General features: G+C 50.2%; 1 long non-coding RNA gene across 1 annotated transcript; it reads right to left on the minus strand.

Moving 5' to 3' along the window:
- Positions 1–429: 429 nt before the first annotated feature.
- On the minus strand, positions 430–3,861 carry LOC141082512 (uncharacterized). The gene is made up of 2 exons (XR_012230524.1): positions 3,755–3,861; positions 430–3,651 (listed from the first exon to the last, which is right to left on the minus strand). It is a non-coding gene; the product is annotated as an uncharacterized lncRNA (long non-coding RNA).
- Positions 3,862–16,750: the final 12,889 nt, after the last annotated feature.

A 16,750-nucleotide genomic window follows, 5' to 3' on the forward strand; every position in this document is an offset into this window, starting at 1 on the left:
CCAGAACACTGGCGTATCCCTTATCACGCTCCTTTACTTGGACCATGGTGTAACCCCTACCACACACCCTGCCTGGAAACTTGCCTTGTACCTTGGCGTGTATTGTAACACGCACCCTGTGTTGAAATATGTCGTGCCTCCTTGCCTCAACCCTGGATTGCCTTACAGATGCCCGGAGCCTGCTGTCCGCTGCCAGAGCTCCCGAGCCTGATGACTGCAGCCTGATGTCCGGAGCTGTTGGCCTCAATCTGATGTCCAGATACTGAAGATAGTTGCCAGATGTCCGGAAACAAATGCCATATAGCCCTTGTTGAAACACTTGTGTGCCACCTGGCACGTACCATGCCTTGGACCTAGTTGTGCCCCTGCACTGTGTAAAGTTTAAAAATGGAACCAACCCAGTACATTAAAAACGTACCACACCTGAAATTAAAATTTAAAAATTTTTATTACAACAAAAAACAAAGTGAGATTCAATTTTTAAACCAAATTCAACAAAATGAAGGGTACTTCTTTGGTGTTGCTCCATCTTTTTGCATCCTCACTGCTGTTCAGGCCGCTCAACACGGCACATGAGTATTGCCAGTGCACGGCACCTTCAGGACTCATAAAATAGTCAGCAAAAGTTTCTCTCACACGCACAGCCAAGTTGAATGGCCTTCCCGCATTGCGCACTGGATTAAATTGTGGCTGCTGGTAGTCCACATCTACGTCAGTACTGTACTCACGAGAGTAGTTGTGGAGTACACAGCAGGCCTTAGGCTGCTTTCACACATCCGGCTTTTTGAATCCGGCACGATGCGGCGAAAAGTGTGAAAACTGGATCCGGAATTGGATCCGGTTTTGGCACATAGAATTTAATGATCGCCGCATCGTGCTGGATGGACATGCGGCGCCTCCATTTTTAGCCGAAGCGTAAAATCTGCGCCGTCCGGCGTCAGCAAAAAACGTTGCCTGCAACGTTTTTTTGCAGCGCCGGAACGGCTTTTTCAACAGCGCATGCGCAGACACTGTGAGGTTTAACTCACAAGTGCCCGGCGAGCGCGCGTGTATCTCTATCCCCCCCCGCATACTGCTGCCTCTCTCGGCCCCGGTGCGGCTCCTTTAAATGCTTTCCAACTGGATCAGGCGCCGCATCTGTATCCACAGGCCTGATCCGGTGGTACGGCTTTTCAACGGACGCCGCCGCCGCACCCCTGACACCGGATGTGTGAAAGCAGCCTTAATCACAGTGTCAATGGTGTCAGGATCCAACTGGATGGCAGTGTGAAAGATCCTCCACTGACTAGTCATGATCCCGAAGGTGCATTCCACATATCTTCATGCACGACTCAGCCGATAATTAAAAATCCTCTGCCGGTCATCCAGTCCCCTTCGTGGGTATGGGCGCAGCAGGGTTGTCATTAAGGGAAACGCCTCATCCGATACCATCACAAAGGGCACTGGATGTGTGGAACCCGGCAAAGGTCTTGGGGCTGGGAGCGTTCCGCCATCTCAAAGAATTTGCAGACCAATCTGTGATGTTCACAACACCCGAGAATCCCCAGTACTGCCATAGACACCAACATCAATGGCATCAAATTTATAATGTGCATCAGCCACCGCCATCAGGACCACCGAAAAATACTTCTTATAATTAAAGAAGCGTGATCCTGATCGTGGTGGCTTCAGCACTCTCACATGTTTGCCATCGAGAGCACCTATGCAGTTTGGCAAATTGGCCACAGACTGAAAGCCTGCTGCCACCTGCAGCCAAGTCTCCTCGGTTGGGGAAGGCATCACCATGGGCTGCAACTTGTGCCAGATGACGGCACATGTGCACCTCACAATTTGAGAGATGGTAGATTTACCACCTCTTGGAGGTGTAGGGATGTGTAGCTCTCTCCTGTGGCCAAAAATCTGCAAAGAAACAAAAAAAAAAATATTAGAAATGTCACACAAACATGTAAAGAAACCACTGGAGCCATAGGCGGAGGAGGACATGACTTGGGGATGGGTGGACCTTTACTCCTGCAGCTTTTTTGGTATAGTGGTGTAGATTTTTAAGCACGAGGGATGTTGCTTTCAGAGTAAGAAGCACAGTATGTCTGTGCCTGGTGAGTTACTGTGAGGAGGGTGGGGCTTATATAGAACAGGAAATCTGTGTCTCTCCCTCTTTCTTGCACAGGATGAAGCATTTCCCGCCCACCTGCCCTGTTTATAATCATTGTCCTAAAATGTTTTAATTATTGCTTGTATGATGAATGCTTTATTGTATTTTTGAACTTACCATTGTATATTTTGTTCCAGGTTCATTTTATCATGGCTATAAAGTGTTAACAGCATTAACCTTCTAAGCCCAAGGGAAGGGCCATCCATCAGCCATGGTTCCCTAGAGGTTTCCTCCACAGGGGGTTTTTCCTCTCCTGAGTGCTGTAGGATGATTCTTTGTGAGTCGGACGTTTGCCAAGTTAGTCCCCTTAATGCTTTTGCAGGGACTTCTAGTTTATAAGTTTACTAAAGTGATTTATTAAAAAAAAAAAAAAAAATGGTGTCAAATGTGAATTTATAACTCGTCACAGCTTTGCGGTTTAGGAGTCAGGTGGAAGTTGCAGGCAAGTTAAGGTGGACTCATTTTAACTAATAGAGGATGTAAAACCTCATGGTGGTGAACAGGCTCGGCTTTGGTGGCCAGCCTCAAGGACGTTGTAATGGTAACGTCAATCAGGGGCGGGCACAATGGTTAAGCACAGGAGTGAGGATAATAGGGTCATTGGTGCCCTGAAAGTTTACTGGCTCTGCTTGAATGGCAAGCCAGTGCGTGCCGCCCCTTTATGGCTGTCTGGCCTGGTTCTGTATGTCAGACAGCTGGGATATCACAGTACTTGTGAATCCCAATGTACTAGCACTTCACCTGACTCCTACTGTGATTGTTTAATCCTGTGATTTAAATAAAGCTGTGGCCATTTTGACAACCAAAATAATGTGTTGTGTATTTATTCTAGTGCCTAGGTTTACTGTAGTTATGGTGGTTTTAAGATGGAGTCGGGGTCCATCCCATATCCAAAAGTCATGTAACCTGGCAGCATTTATGGGTGCTAGAAGATGTGTGTTATCTTATAGCTGCCAAAAATGCAGACAGGTTATATTTCTCAAAAAAAACAGGATATGTCCAGTACAGCAAAACACTGTACCAAAGATATCCATGTCAGTGTGTGTGTGTGTGTACGGCACGTATGTGGCAGCCATGTGCTGCACCATTCAAACACGAATGGCTTGCTGGGAGAAAGCGCTCAAGAAAGTGAAGTTACACGGTGGCAGGTGGTGAAAACAAAGCCCATTCTTCCCTGATGGCGTTAAATCCTGCAGACCAGGGGAGAATGAAGCCACCATCTTCAGCACCTGCCGCCAGGTAACAGCGCTTCCTGTAGTGCTTCTTCACTAGTGTCAGCAGTTCATGTGAAAACTGTCATGACACATACCAGACACACTGATGTGTGAAAGAGGCCTAATGAATGACATACAAAACAAAAAAAATGTACTTACCGCAAGGTGATGAGCAGCCTTCTTCAGCAGTGATGGCCTTCCTCATAACTGTATGTAATAATGTAAGCTGGGGTCCTAATATTTCAAGGAGTCGGTCAAATGCCGGGATGCTTAGCCTGCAGAAGGCTATGAATTTGTCCGGAAATTGAACAGAAAAAACATAAAAAAAATTAGTGTTTTACAGACACATTATAATGTGGATAATATATGTAGAAATGTGGCTACTTACCTCCTCAAATCATTGCAGAGCACATAAAAATGGCCCTTTTCTGTCCGCTCCCCTACTATTGGGTGAACCCACATTTTTCTTGCTCTTATTGTTCTCTGCTGCTGCACCTAAAAAAAAATATAGCGTTTAGTACACAAAACAGTGATAAACCAAAGGCTGTGTTCACATTTCATTAAAGGTGTGCATGTAACGCATCCATTACATAGCGGCATTACTGCTATGTTACAGATGCGTTTACGCACCAATATGCTGCCATAGACAAGCGCATTGCTAACGCATGACATAATTAGGCTAGGTTCACATTGCATTATGGCAGTCCTTTCAACACATGCGTTATACTGACTGCACTAACGCAAGTTCTTTATGATTGCATTATGCGGCACATTGAACGCTGCAACCCACATACAAGGATCCGTGACAGAATGACACCACATCGCTAACACATGGCAATTATGACATGCGTTAGCAATGCGCTTGTCTACAGCAGTCTATGTGTGCTTTAACGTATGTCACAATGTAACTGATGCGTTAAACGCACAACGCTATGTGAACCCAGCATTTGCAATGTTCTGTCATTCTGGGCCGAAACCCTCACACGCGGTCTGCAGCATCCGAGGGTCTGTCTGTCATTGCTGTTGTAGATACTGCGTCTGCACTAGTGGAATCATATAACGCAATCAAAAATAATTTGCATTAGCGCAGTCCATTTGCATGGATTGATCAGGCTGCTGAAAGGTAATGTGAACCTAGCCAAAGACATGTCAGTACTTTTTGAAATCTACTTTTGCTTACTTGCTGTGTGTGGCGATTGAAGATATTCAGCAGAGACTCAAGAATCTGAATTCTATCAGGCCTACGGAGCCGTAGAAGGGCACTGTGCTCTCATGTGCACTCTGCCGGCTGCTCTGCTGTTCAGTGCGCTGGGCGCTCTGCTGTTCAGTGCGCTGGGCGCTCTGCTGATGATTTTCCCATCCACTCATTGTGTTAATAAGTCAAGATGGAGATTGGAAGAAGGGGCTGGACAAGGATGTGACATCATATTTTTTTTTCTCCAGTCTAGTTTGTATAAACTTTATAGGTCTTCATTCCTTCAAAAACCGCTGACAAAACCGCAGTAAAAACAGCAGCAAAACCGCACAAAGTTGAGACCTGCGGTTTCTGCCAAGAGCTGCGGTTTTTGGTCAGAAAAAATCCGCAGATAAATCTGCACTGTGTGCACATAGCCTTCCTGCGAGTAATCCGGAAGACTACGCTTGAGTGTGTACTCCCCAGCATCAGCTCCAGTGACCACTTACCGCTGCCCGACGCTGACCCTACGCGACTACAGGCAGAAAACTCTGACCGCACTGTGCAACGCTTGACCGCTGACAGCGTAGGTACTTCCTGAGTGGCAGCTGTAAGCACGGCAGCGGTGAGGGCGAACGGTATTGGGTCGCCCTCCCAGGGCTGTGGGGTACTCGGTACCGGGCCGGTCTCTCAAAGGGGAATGTCACAGCAGCTGTGACCCAGTCCGTGGCCCTGGGCGCCCATGTAAAAGGGATTAAGTGATGGAATAAAGTTTATGAGTGAATGATTCGTGATGCCACCTGTGGTGTTCGGCAATGAAGATGTTAAGCCGACGCTGCAGACAGATCCTCTGGGACAGATGGTGGGGTGCAGCAATGATGGTGTAGCCCTCCACAGGCAGGGCTGTAGTCTCAGGGTAGATGAAGAGGGTAGGTGTTGAGGAAGAGGGTGTAGTGTTTGACACAGAGATGTAGCAGTGCTGGAGAGATTGCAGGAAGAAGGCAAGGACACAACAGGGTGCAGTTTCTTTACCTTTACTTTGCTTGGCAAATGCAGTCCAGGGTCCAGATTACAGATGGCACAGGAGCTGGCTAGCCTGGAAGCAACTTAGGAATCTCTCTAGACAGATGGGTTGTGTAGTTTCCTTCCTAGCGCTTAGTTTTAGGTACTTGCAGTACTGTGTTACACTGAAGTTCCACTTGTTTATTCTCTCTAGAACTCCCTCGTATGGCAGACAGCTGTAGCCTTCCTCTTCTGGCTCACACGTCGCTGTTGTGCCTCCGAGTCTTATGTGGGAATAGAGCATTTACAGCTTCCTATTCCTCCGGTTTCTGTTGCAGGACCATCAGTGTCCGTACAGTTCCTCGCCATAGTCTGGGCTGTGACTGAACGATTCAAGCATTACCTAGCTTCAGCCAAGTTTACCATCTTCACGGACAACAACCCGTTGACTCACTTGGAAACTGCAAAACTAGGCGCACTGGAGCAGCGATGGATGGCCCGGCTGTCTAACTATGAATTTACCATCAAGTACCGAGCGGGGCACAAGAATGCCAATGCTGATGCGCTGTCCAGAGGGTCCAATCTGCCAGATGCAGGAGAAGACCCTGAGGCACTCGAAGAAATAGAGTTACCTGCCTTCCACCGGCCAATTGCGGCCCAACGTGCCCAAGGAGTGAGAAACAGACGGTCTATCGTGAAAAAGGCCACCCTAAATCCATTGCCTCATCATGACTGGGCAGAAACCCAGGATAGCGACCCCCGCAGTCCACCTGGTAAAGGAGCTACTGTCACAAGCTGACTCACGCCCAGGTCCAGATGCTTCTGAAGAAACCCAGCAGTTGTGGAAGGAAAGAGGCAGGCTGTTCCTCTATGAGGGAAAGCTGTGCCGGAGGAGTATCAATGCCCGCACTCATGAGTTGGTCTGGCAAGTGGTAGTCCCAAAGAGGGAGGCATCAATGGTCTTGGAGGCATACCACAATGGAGCTGGACACTTCGGATGGAAGAAGTTGGAGGCCTTGCTCCGGGAGAGATTCTACTGGGCTGGTATTAGGAAGGCTATTGAAAATTGGTGCCGGGAGTGTGGACAATGCAACCTGCGCAGGAAGAACCGTAACAGCCAGCGAGCTCCTTTGCAGCCAATAATAACCAAACAACCACTTGAGTTGGTCGCCCTGGACCATGTGAAGCTGGTTCCAAGCCGTTCAGGCTACATTTATGCTCTTACCATCGTTGACCACTCCTTGAGATTCCTGGTAGTCGTGCCTGTCAAGGCTCAGCCAGGACAGCATCCAGAGCATTCCAACAGCACTTTTGTCGACCACACGGATATCCCGAGCGAGTGTTTACAGATCAAGGTCCAGCTTTTGAGGCAGAATTGTTCCAGGAATTCTGTAACTTGTACGGTTGCAAGAAGATCAGGACAACACCGTACCATCCACAGACCAATGGCATGTGTGAAAAGATGAATCAGGTGATGATCGATCTACTGAAGACCTTGCCTTTGGAAGAGAGGAATCTGTGGCCAGAGAAGTTGCCAGATCTGGTCGACCTCTACAATCACATTCCTGTGAATTCCACCAACTGCACTCCAGTCTAACTAATTAGAGCGAGGCCTGGCAAGCTGCCTATTGATTTGGATATGGGAGTCCTTACACCTGAGGTAACATCACCAGATGCTGACTGGGATACAGAATGACAGCAGCAGTACTGTAGAGTACAAGAGTGCGTAGAAAAGAGTCTAGCTCAGGCAAGACAAAAACAAGAAAAGAACTACAATCAACATGCACCTGCAGTTCCCTTGTCACCAGGAGAACAAGTCCTAAAGAGGAAAAGGAGGATGCATAAATTGGATGACCAATGGGAAGCTGAACCCTACACCGTCCTACCATCAAACTTTGACAACGCCAAAGTGTGCCTTATCAGTAAGGAAGGAGGAGAAACCTCATCAGCAGTATCGAGGGATCATCTGAAACTGTGCCCTGACCAACTAAAGAACAGAATGGAAAAGCAAAACAACCTTCAGCCCATAGAGGAAGAAGAAGAAAAGGTCAGCACTATACTCGGAGAATTCCCTGCAAATTGGACTAGAGCGAATCAAGCCATAGTGGTGCCAGGTTTGACCTTTCCCCAATTGGTAGTGCAAGAAGTGACTCAAGACCACTCTGAAAACCAGCAAGTACAAGCAGCGGATGCTACACCAGCAGTGGAACAAGAGAATTCTCACCCTGCCAGTGGTGAACCTGTCATGCCCACAGTGAGTAGAAGTGGTCCTAGGAAATCTAGTATTCCTGTGCTACGCAGAACCACCAGTATTGTAGCCAGTACAACACACACTAAACCAGTAGTAGTTAACACCAGGCATCCAATAAGGTCCCCAACAACACCAGTGCTACGTAGGTCTGTCTGTAGTACCCAAGGTATTCCACCCTTAAGGTTCCGCATATAGATAAGTTTTGTAATTGTTAAACTGTAAATATGCAACGTTTCAAGTTTTGTGCCTACAGAGACTCTGTAAGACTTTTTGGATATTTTCTTTTGTTTCAATGGACAGCTGGACCACAGGACTATGTGTGGTCAAAACTCTACTTGTAAATAGTTTGCCAACTTGCTCAGGAAATGGACCATGGACATTGACGCATGGACTAATCGTCATCAGGACTATTTTTGAGCTTTGGGTTTTTCTTTTTTTGTGTTTTTTGTATTTTCCACTTTTGGAAATCTTGTTATATTTCTAATTGTTTATATGTTTCCATGTTTTCTCTTCAGTCCGGGAGTACTGAATTGCACTAGAGGGGAATGTGGCGCCCCCAGGAGTATGGTCGCCACAGTGGCATTACCTTCCTCCTAGGGAGTGTGATGTCATGCTTGGAAGCAATAAAGGATCTCTCTGGCAGTTAACCCCAGCACACAACACAGCTCCCACTCCAGGCCAGCAGAGGAAGCTCTGAACCAAAACTGGGGGAGGAGCTGCTCTCTGGGGGCCAGGAAGGGGAAATTAGGAGTTTGTGTGAGGAGGGCAACGTGTGTGGATGTGAGAAGAGCTGGGAGATTGAGAAGAGAGTTCAGGCTCATTCCCCAGCTATAGCGCATGATCTGGAGCCCGGTCTCCAAGGCTGTACGGACACGGGAGTGGGAGCTGTGTTGTGTGCTGGGGTTAACTGCCAGAGAGATCCTTTATTGCTTCCAAGCATGACATCACACTCCCTAGGAGGAAGGTAATGCCACTGTGGCGATCATACTCCTGGGGGCGCCACAGTATCTCTTCCCCTTCTGATTCGTCGTCTCGACTCTTCCCTGGGGTTGTACGTCGAATCCTGGAGAGAGCATCAGCATGTACATTCTCGGCCCCATTGTGTACATTTTGCGGACCAACACAATAGGAGCCGCCTAGGGGCTTTGGCTTTCTCGAATCACTCCCTTTTGTAGCATTTGGGCCAGCAAAGTTTTCACCTCTTAGTAGCGTTGTGGAGGAATCTGTCGATATCGTTCACGGATGGAGGCTGCTCCTGCAGTGGGAATTCCATGGGTGATGGCGGTGGTACATCCAAAATCTTCCTCATCACTAGCAAATACCTCATGGTACTGTCCGAGCAGTGTTTTTATCTGAGAGAGCTGGGCTGTAGTTAGTCCGGAGAGTTCGGCCCGCATTTGTTCCAGGATGATTTGACCCTTTTCCTGAGTTGAAATTTCGGTAGCCTGTAGAGTACGGATAGTTACTGCCCAGGGGTCCTCGGATTGCACTCTCAATTGAACTGCAGGGGCTGGTAGTACTTCTTCAAAAGGCCTTACTAGCTTGGCCAATTCTGTCCGGGACTTCAGGGTGATGTCTTGGTCTTTAAGGTTGACGCAGCGCACCAGGACAGTCCCCTTCTGCACTGTGGTCAGGGAGTGAACCACCAGTATGCCAGGGGGTAAGTACTCCGAGTAGCATGGCTCCACCTGCATCTCCACGCCTTCCAATGGTATCGAGGCTCGGATGGGCATGGCCACCTCTGTCTGTCCAGGGGGCAGTACAAGCAGGGGAGCCGCTGGCGCGATGACTTTGCCAAGGGCCTCGCCCTCCTGGCAGTCCTGCTTCCCACACCAACTGCTGGAATACCTGTCCTTGTGCAGTGCGGGAACCCCACTGTTTCAAGATCTCATGCGTGGGATCATTGAGGAGTAGGTTGCCGAACTCCCGCAATATGTTCATGCCAAAATGACTGGGTGCTGTTTATCAGTTTCTACTTGGGTCAGAACCACTCCTTTGCGGCCGAGGAATTTACCGCACAGCGTCACCTGTATCCACACCACCCCGGCAACAGGGACCGGAAGTTGATTAGCGGCTACCAGTCTGATCATGGGCCCCCACTGGGGTCTTGCTGCCTTGGGGAAATTCTGCCGGAAATAAGTTGCAGGCATAGTTGTTACTTGTGACCCCGTATCCACTAGGCACCGGACGGCACGGCCCTCGACTTTTGCCCATACCACCAGACACTTTGCGACCAAATCTTCGGGACTTCCACCACCCCTAATCGTGGTTTCTGGCACTGAGCGGCGTCCCCCCCAGCCCGGAGACCTCTAGTTTAATGGCCGCCGGGGTGGGTATCTCCCATGCCGCGGACACGCTCGGGCAAAGTGGCCCGGCTCCCCACACTCATAGCACCGGGTCTGCAAGGTCTGTCCGCCCCGGGTGGGGCGGGGTCCCCAGGGACCAGGGTTGAAACTAGGCCGTCCAGTCTCAGACTCAGTCCTTCTTTTCACTTCAGCCACCTCGCCCTGTATGTTCTTCAACTCCTGCTTCATTTCCTCTACCCATTAAGGCTCCGCAACTGCGTTCAGAGAAGCCTCCACACTCCGGGCCTTCCCCACGGGGACCGCCATTCCCTGCTCCTGTTCTCGAGCGCGTGCTTGACTTCCCACCTCGGAAAAGTCTATACGTGGATTCATTCTAATCTGCTCCCGTAATGCCTGCTTTATTAACGGGTCCTGCAGTCCAGTCACCAACAGGTCGCATAGTGTAATGTCAACAGGTCCTACCCCTACGCCGTCTTTTCTTTCGATGGCCGTGTGTAACTCTTGGAGGACATTAATATACTGGGTGATAGACTCCCCCTCCATTCGACTGAACAACCGGGTTCTTAACTCTCCCACGTTGGTTGGGTCCCCATGGGTCTGTTATAAAATCTGCAAAACCTTATCAAAGGTGTTGCGGTGTGCCGAGGGTTTTAACATCACTGAATTCCGAGCCTCCCCGTCTAATGCCATGAGAGCTACTTCTGCTTCCAGGTCAGGAGTCATCAGGTGCATTCGAAAGAACCCTCACATTCACTCTGTCCAGCTCCATAGCATGGTATTGGAGCCGGAAAATCTAGGCAGGTTGCTCAGCATAGCCCCCAACGAAATGCTGGAACGTGGGCCCTCGTCAACTGTTGAGTTCACGGCCCTGCCCTGGTCTGGGGCGTCGTTGTCCGCGCTCGGAGACTGCATCCTGCCGACTACGCCAAGTGTAGGTAACAGCAGGTTACGCAGCATGCAGTGACGAGACTGGTTTAACTTTGAAAAGCAAACTTTTATAATTTGATGCCGCTAGGGCTATACTAAGCAACCAAAAAGGGGTAACAACAGTTGTCCTCGCAGGGACTCAGTACAACCAAACACTATTTGAAAAGAACACGACTAACCTGGCCGAGGCCGGTTACTATGGGGCCATGGTATTGCCGTCTATGGGTCCTTATACTCTATAATTCACTTATCCGTCCTGACGTCCCATGGCGTCTCTGTGGAAGCTGCATTGCTGATGAAGCTGCTTTGGCGTCTTTGATAAGTCTGCTCTGGCGTCTTTGATAAGGCTGCCGTGGTGTCTTTGATGAGGCTGCCTTGGCGTCGCAGCCGCTGGGCCCAGCAGCTAAAGATTTGGAGTAGTCTTCAGGCGTTCCAGCGCCCAGGATGAGTTGGGGCACAACAGGCCCTGATGGTGTCTAAAGTGAAACGGCAGCACCCGCGAGTGGCAGCGGGCAGGCCGCAACCGCGGGCTGAAGGGGGATGGCAGCAGCCGGGAGAGGGAGCGGACAGGCTGTGGGGGGCTCGAGCTCAGCGGTAACGGCCGAGGATGACCGGGGGCAGATCATAACCCGGGATTGGGGTGAAGAGGCAGTCCCCTGTCGGTAAGCTCGGCGCCTCTTTCCTGAGGGCCACTGCGTATCTACCCTCTGCTGCTGGTCTCTTCTCTCAACTGTCAGTGTCCTTCCCGTTCTCTCACGCTCCCTCCGTCTCCTGCTCCGTGTCTGACGTATCACCAACTGACTCCTCTGTGCGCTCCCTGTCCCTTTTATACTCGCCCCTCCCCTTGCTGTCCTGTCACTCTCAACAGCCCACTCTCCTCTGTTCCCCAGGTACTGTTTCCTTAGGAACTCAGATGGCGGTCCCCTTGGTTCCGGCCCGGACACTCTGTGGGGGTCCTCCTCCCTACACGGAGAAGGGGGATGATGAGGGGCTGTGGGGAGAAGGGGGGATGATGAGAGGCTGTGGGGAGATGAGGGGATGTGGCAAGATAAGGGGCTGTGGGGAGAAGGGATGATGAGGGGCTGTGGGGAGAATGGGGGATGATGATGGGCTGTGGGGAGAAGGGTGAATGATGAGGGGCTGTGTGTGGGGAATGGGGGGATGATGAGGGGCTGTGTGGGGAATGGTGGGTGATGAGGGGCTGTGTGGGGAATGGGGGAATGATGAGGGGCTATGTGGCGAATTGGCGGATGAAGAGGGACTGTATGGGGAATTGGGGGTGATCAGGGGCTGTGTGGTGAGAAGAGGGATGATGAGGTGCTGTGTGAGGAATGGGGGGGATGATGAGGGGCTGTGTGGGGAATTGGGGGTGATGATGAGGGGCTGTGTGGGGAGAAGGGATGATTAGGGGCTGAAGGGCTGTGTGGGGAATGGTGGGTGATGAGGGGCTGATTGTTCAAACACCTCTCCCCACATCCCCAATAGTTTCCACATCTAGGTGACTGATCTCTGTGCTTTCACTATCCCCACGCATGTAAGTGGCTGAACAATGACCTCCGGTCTGACATCTATGTAAGCATATCAGGCCCTCCCAATGGCTCAATCTAATCCGTTGAATATTGGCATGAAGCAAATGGGTATACTACATTGTATTTCAAGCGTATTCTAAATGTCACTGTCGACATTAGATAAAGTGTTGACACTGTCTTGTCACATTATTTGGAATATAAAGCCAAATCAAGAATCTGGTTTGGCTTTACATCCTGAGTCATGTGGTGAGGCTCTTTACAGTGTCGATATTGACTTTACGGACTGATACTACAGGTTGCAATAAAGTGTCTGCTGGCACTATCCACAAGGATACAAACTTCTTTTTTCTACCTTTTTTTTTAAATTTCATGACCGCATTGCCTAAAGGGTTAAACTTTGTAACTACTATTTTAAATATTTAAAGGGGTGCACAGTTTAGTATAGGAAGATTTGTTGGGACAGGATATATATATATATATATCGGGGACAGTGATGATAATGTGTGCAAAACTGTAAAGCGCTGCGGAATATGTTAGCGCTATATAAAAATAAAATTATTACTATTTTCCACAGGATATGTTGGCACTTTATTTTTTTTTTTTGTAATGTTTTTCATTTCTTTTTCAAACAGAACCTGGAGCAGCACCGCTGAACCTGGATCGTCCTCTGTTGGAGCATCCACTCATCGAACAGCCACCATACAGTCCCAGTCATCCACCAGCCATGCAGCAAGTGGGCAGGCTTCTTAGGCTGGAGAACAGGAAGCTGGTCATTTAGATTTTCCCCTGTCCCAGTCCTCTTCCACTGTTTTTATTTGCTCAGGTAAAATATACCTGATGAAGGCTTTTTTTAAGCCGAAACGCATTGTTGTTTTTACTGCTACACTTCAGAATAAAAATCTTTTAAAAAAACTTTTTTCAAGTAAACCGATCTCTCACATTTCACTTTTTTCGGGAGCACCGGCATCATACTGGATTTTTTTCTTTTATCGACGTAGCTGTGTGTGATGGATCCTCGGACACATTGCAGCAACTCATCGAAGCTCTGTTTCATCATCCTCGTGTAGTCGAAAAACCTCTGAGGGTTTTGCTGCAGCTCGGTGTATGAGTGGTAGGCTCCACGGCTCTCTCGGACTTCTTAGATGGGGTGTTGCCAATAGCGATGATGACGTCTTCTCCGTCTTTTTCTTTCTTCATAACAAGCCACAGCAAAGGCAGCAGTCAAGTTCAAATCCAGATTACGATATAAGCTCTCCATGCGTAGATCCATCTTGACGCAGGATACAGCAGCAAAAGTTGAGGATTTAATCTGTGCAGGGTCTATGTCATGGCTGTCATGCCGCTTGCGCTGCATTATCCCCACTGTCATGCCACTTGCACAGCATGATGCCCGGAGCCGGGTCCTCGCGGCCATTCCGGGGGCCCTCTCTAGTGCGCACGCGCATCTCACCTTGTGGCTGCGCACCATTGCTCATGCGCACGCTGATCTCCTGTGCTGGATCCTTCAGCTGGACGCCCAACGTGCGTGCGCTCATCTACATGCCACCTGCAACGGTTCCTCTTGATGATCCTGGAGGATCCGACCTAGAAGTCCTCTCTATCACCCTGGAGGACTCGACCTGGAAGTCCTTTCTATAATCCTGGAGGACCCGACCCAGAAGTCCAATCTATGATCCTGGAAGACCCAGAAGTCCTCTCTATTATCCTTGAGGACTGACCCGGAAGTCCTCTCTATGGTCCTAGAGGACCTGACCCAGAAGTCCAAGTGTTCATGCCCTATATCAGGCCGCCTCTTCCTATAGGAGGGGCCTGATTATTGTGTTGCTTCCCTGCTAGACCTGCTTGGTCTCTGCTCGGTCGCTCCCTGTATTTTGTTCCCCTGCACTCTGCCCTGTTGTGCTCTCTTGCACACGCTTTGTGCTTGTACCTTGCCTCATGTCTAGTCTCCTTTTCCTGGTTCATGTCCTTTTTTCTCTGTGCTCCCACACAGGCTCTGCTTTCCTATTCTTTTTCTCTCTGTGCTCTCTTGCACAGGCTCTGCTTTCCTATACTTCCTCTCTCTGTGCTCCCTTGCACAGGCTCTGCTTTTCTATACGCTTCCTTATTTCATTTTCTTCCTTGTCCCGACTCTGGGCACTAGCATACGTTCCGCTTCTCTTCCTTTTACCTGGCTCTGTACTTCAGCCTACGTTCCGCTCCTAGCTCTGTACCTAGTTTCTTCCTTGACCCGGCTCTGGGCTTTAGCATATGCTCCGCTTCTTTCTTTTACCCGACTCTGTGCTTCAGCCTACGTTCTGCTCCTAGCTCTGTACCTAGTTTCTCCTTGACCCGGCTCTAGCATACGCTCCGCTTCTCTTTCTTGTACCCGGCTCTGTGCTTCTGCCTACGTTTTGCTCCTTCCTCTGTACTCAGTCTGTACCTGTCTTTTCTTTGCGTGCCCTTTGCACGCGCTTGATCTTGCCTCGCCCGCCTGTTAGTGCCTCAGCCGTGCCCGCCTGCTTGTGCCTCAGGCGTGCTCGCCGGCCAGTGACTTAGCTGTGTCCGCCTGCTTGTGCCTCAGCCGTGCTCGCCGGCCAGTGACTTAGCTGTGTCCGCCTTTTTGTGCCTTAGCCGTGCCCGCCTGTCTGTGCCTCAGCCCGACCAGCCTGTCAGTGCCCCAGCTGTGCTCTCTGTGCTTCCTTGCACTCCCGCTGTCCCTGCACTGTACCCTGGCGTGCCTCCTGGAACGCGCAGGCCCTTGCCTGCACCCTGGCATGCCTCCCCTTGTTTCTCTAAGCATGCGCAGGTCCCAGCTAGAACCCTGGTGTGCCTCCTAGCACGCGCAGGCCTTTGCCTGCACCCTGGCATGCCTCCCCGTGCTTCTCTAAGCATGCACAGGTCCCAGCCAGAACCCTGGTGTGCCTCCTAGCACACGCAGGTCCTAGCCTGAACCCTGGCGTGTCTCCTAAACACTCACCATGCCTTGAACCCTGGCGTGTCTCCTAGCACACACCATGCCTTGAACCTTGGACCCTGGCGTGTCTCCTAAACACGCACCATGCCTTGAACCCTGGCGTGTCTCCTAGCACACACCATGCCTTGTACCTTGGACCCTGGCGTGTATCCTAACATGCACCTTGCCTTGAACACTGGCTTGCCTCCTAGCATGCACCATGCCTTGGACCCTGGCGTGCCCTCGCACGCGCCTTGCTATGTATCAGTGTCCTCGTAACTATGTCTTGTACCTGGTGAAACCCTGAGACCACGCTTTACTAAAGAAACCCTGTAACCACGCTTTGCCATGTCTTGTACCCTGCATGTTCCCTGTTGCCAGACCCTCACACTTGTCTTCCATGAGCCGGCCGTCTGGTTCCTGCCCCTGACACTTCCTGTATAGGGGATAGTCCTCACAAGGTCAGCTCGCCCTAGGTGGGTGGGTGCCACGAGCCAGAGGGTCCACTCTAGAAACCGACTCAGCAGACTCCGTCACAGTCTATAAATAGAATTTCCATGAGATATGCCCATTGGACGTGGCTTGTGTCAAGGAAATGCTCCTGGAAAAGCATTGTCCTATCGAACGCATGAGCATAAATAACGCAAATGCTCGAAAACACATGCACACGCAGCTTTTGTTTTTTACTTCATGCGTAAGATGATGCAGATAAAAACCGCTGCGTTGGCATGCAGATGATACGCTGCGCACATATACGCAAATGTGACCCTAGCCTCACTGTGATGCTCCGTGTCACCCATCAAGCGGTGTCAGTGCCACAAAACTGTGGTGTAACCGGCAAGACCCGAACCTGCCTCCTCGCTGCACCTGGGCCCTTGGACACTTCCACACATTATGTCTCAGCCTCTCAGGGAATGGGTGAGCTCTTCCCGTTGTCTGCGCCATCACCGCACCACTCTCACATTGAGAGCCACGTCTGCGTCCAGTACCACAGCACTATGGCATCTCCCCTATTCAGGAGTGCACCCGCCATTGCTACATCTCACACAGGGTCTCCGATGGTGACAGCAAGGAAATCTAGGATTAAAGTGCAAATACCAGGAAAATGACCACTGTGACTAGATGGAATGGCGCATCCACCATCCAGCTGTCTGTAAACGTACCTCCTCCCACCACCAGGGGGAGCGCTGCTCTGCTCTGTGGCTCTCGCCACAGTTGTGTCACTTTAATTCAGAACACGCCCTTCCCTCTCGCCAGCCAATC

The sequence above is a fragment of the Dendrobates tinctorius genome, unplaced genomic scaffold (genome assembly GCF_039654945.1).
Source record: "Dendrobates tinctorius isolate UK_male_01 unplaced genomic scaffold, ASM3965494v1 ptg000018l, whole genome shotgun sequence".
Taxonomy (NCBI): Eukaryota; Metazoa; Chordata; class Amphibia; order Anura; family Dendrobatidae; genus Dendrobates; species Dendrobates tinctorius.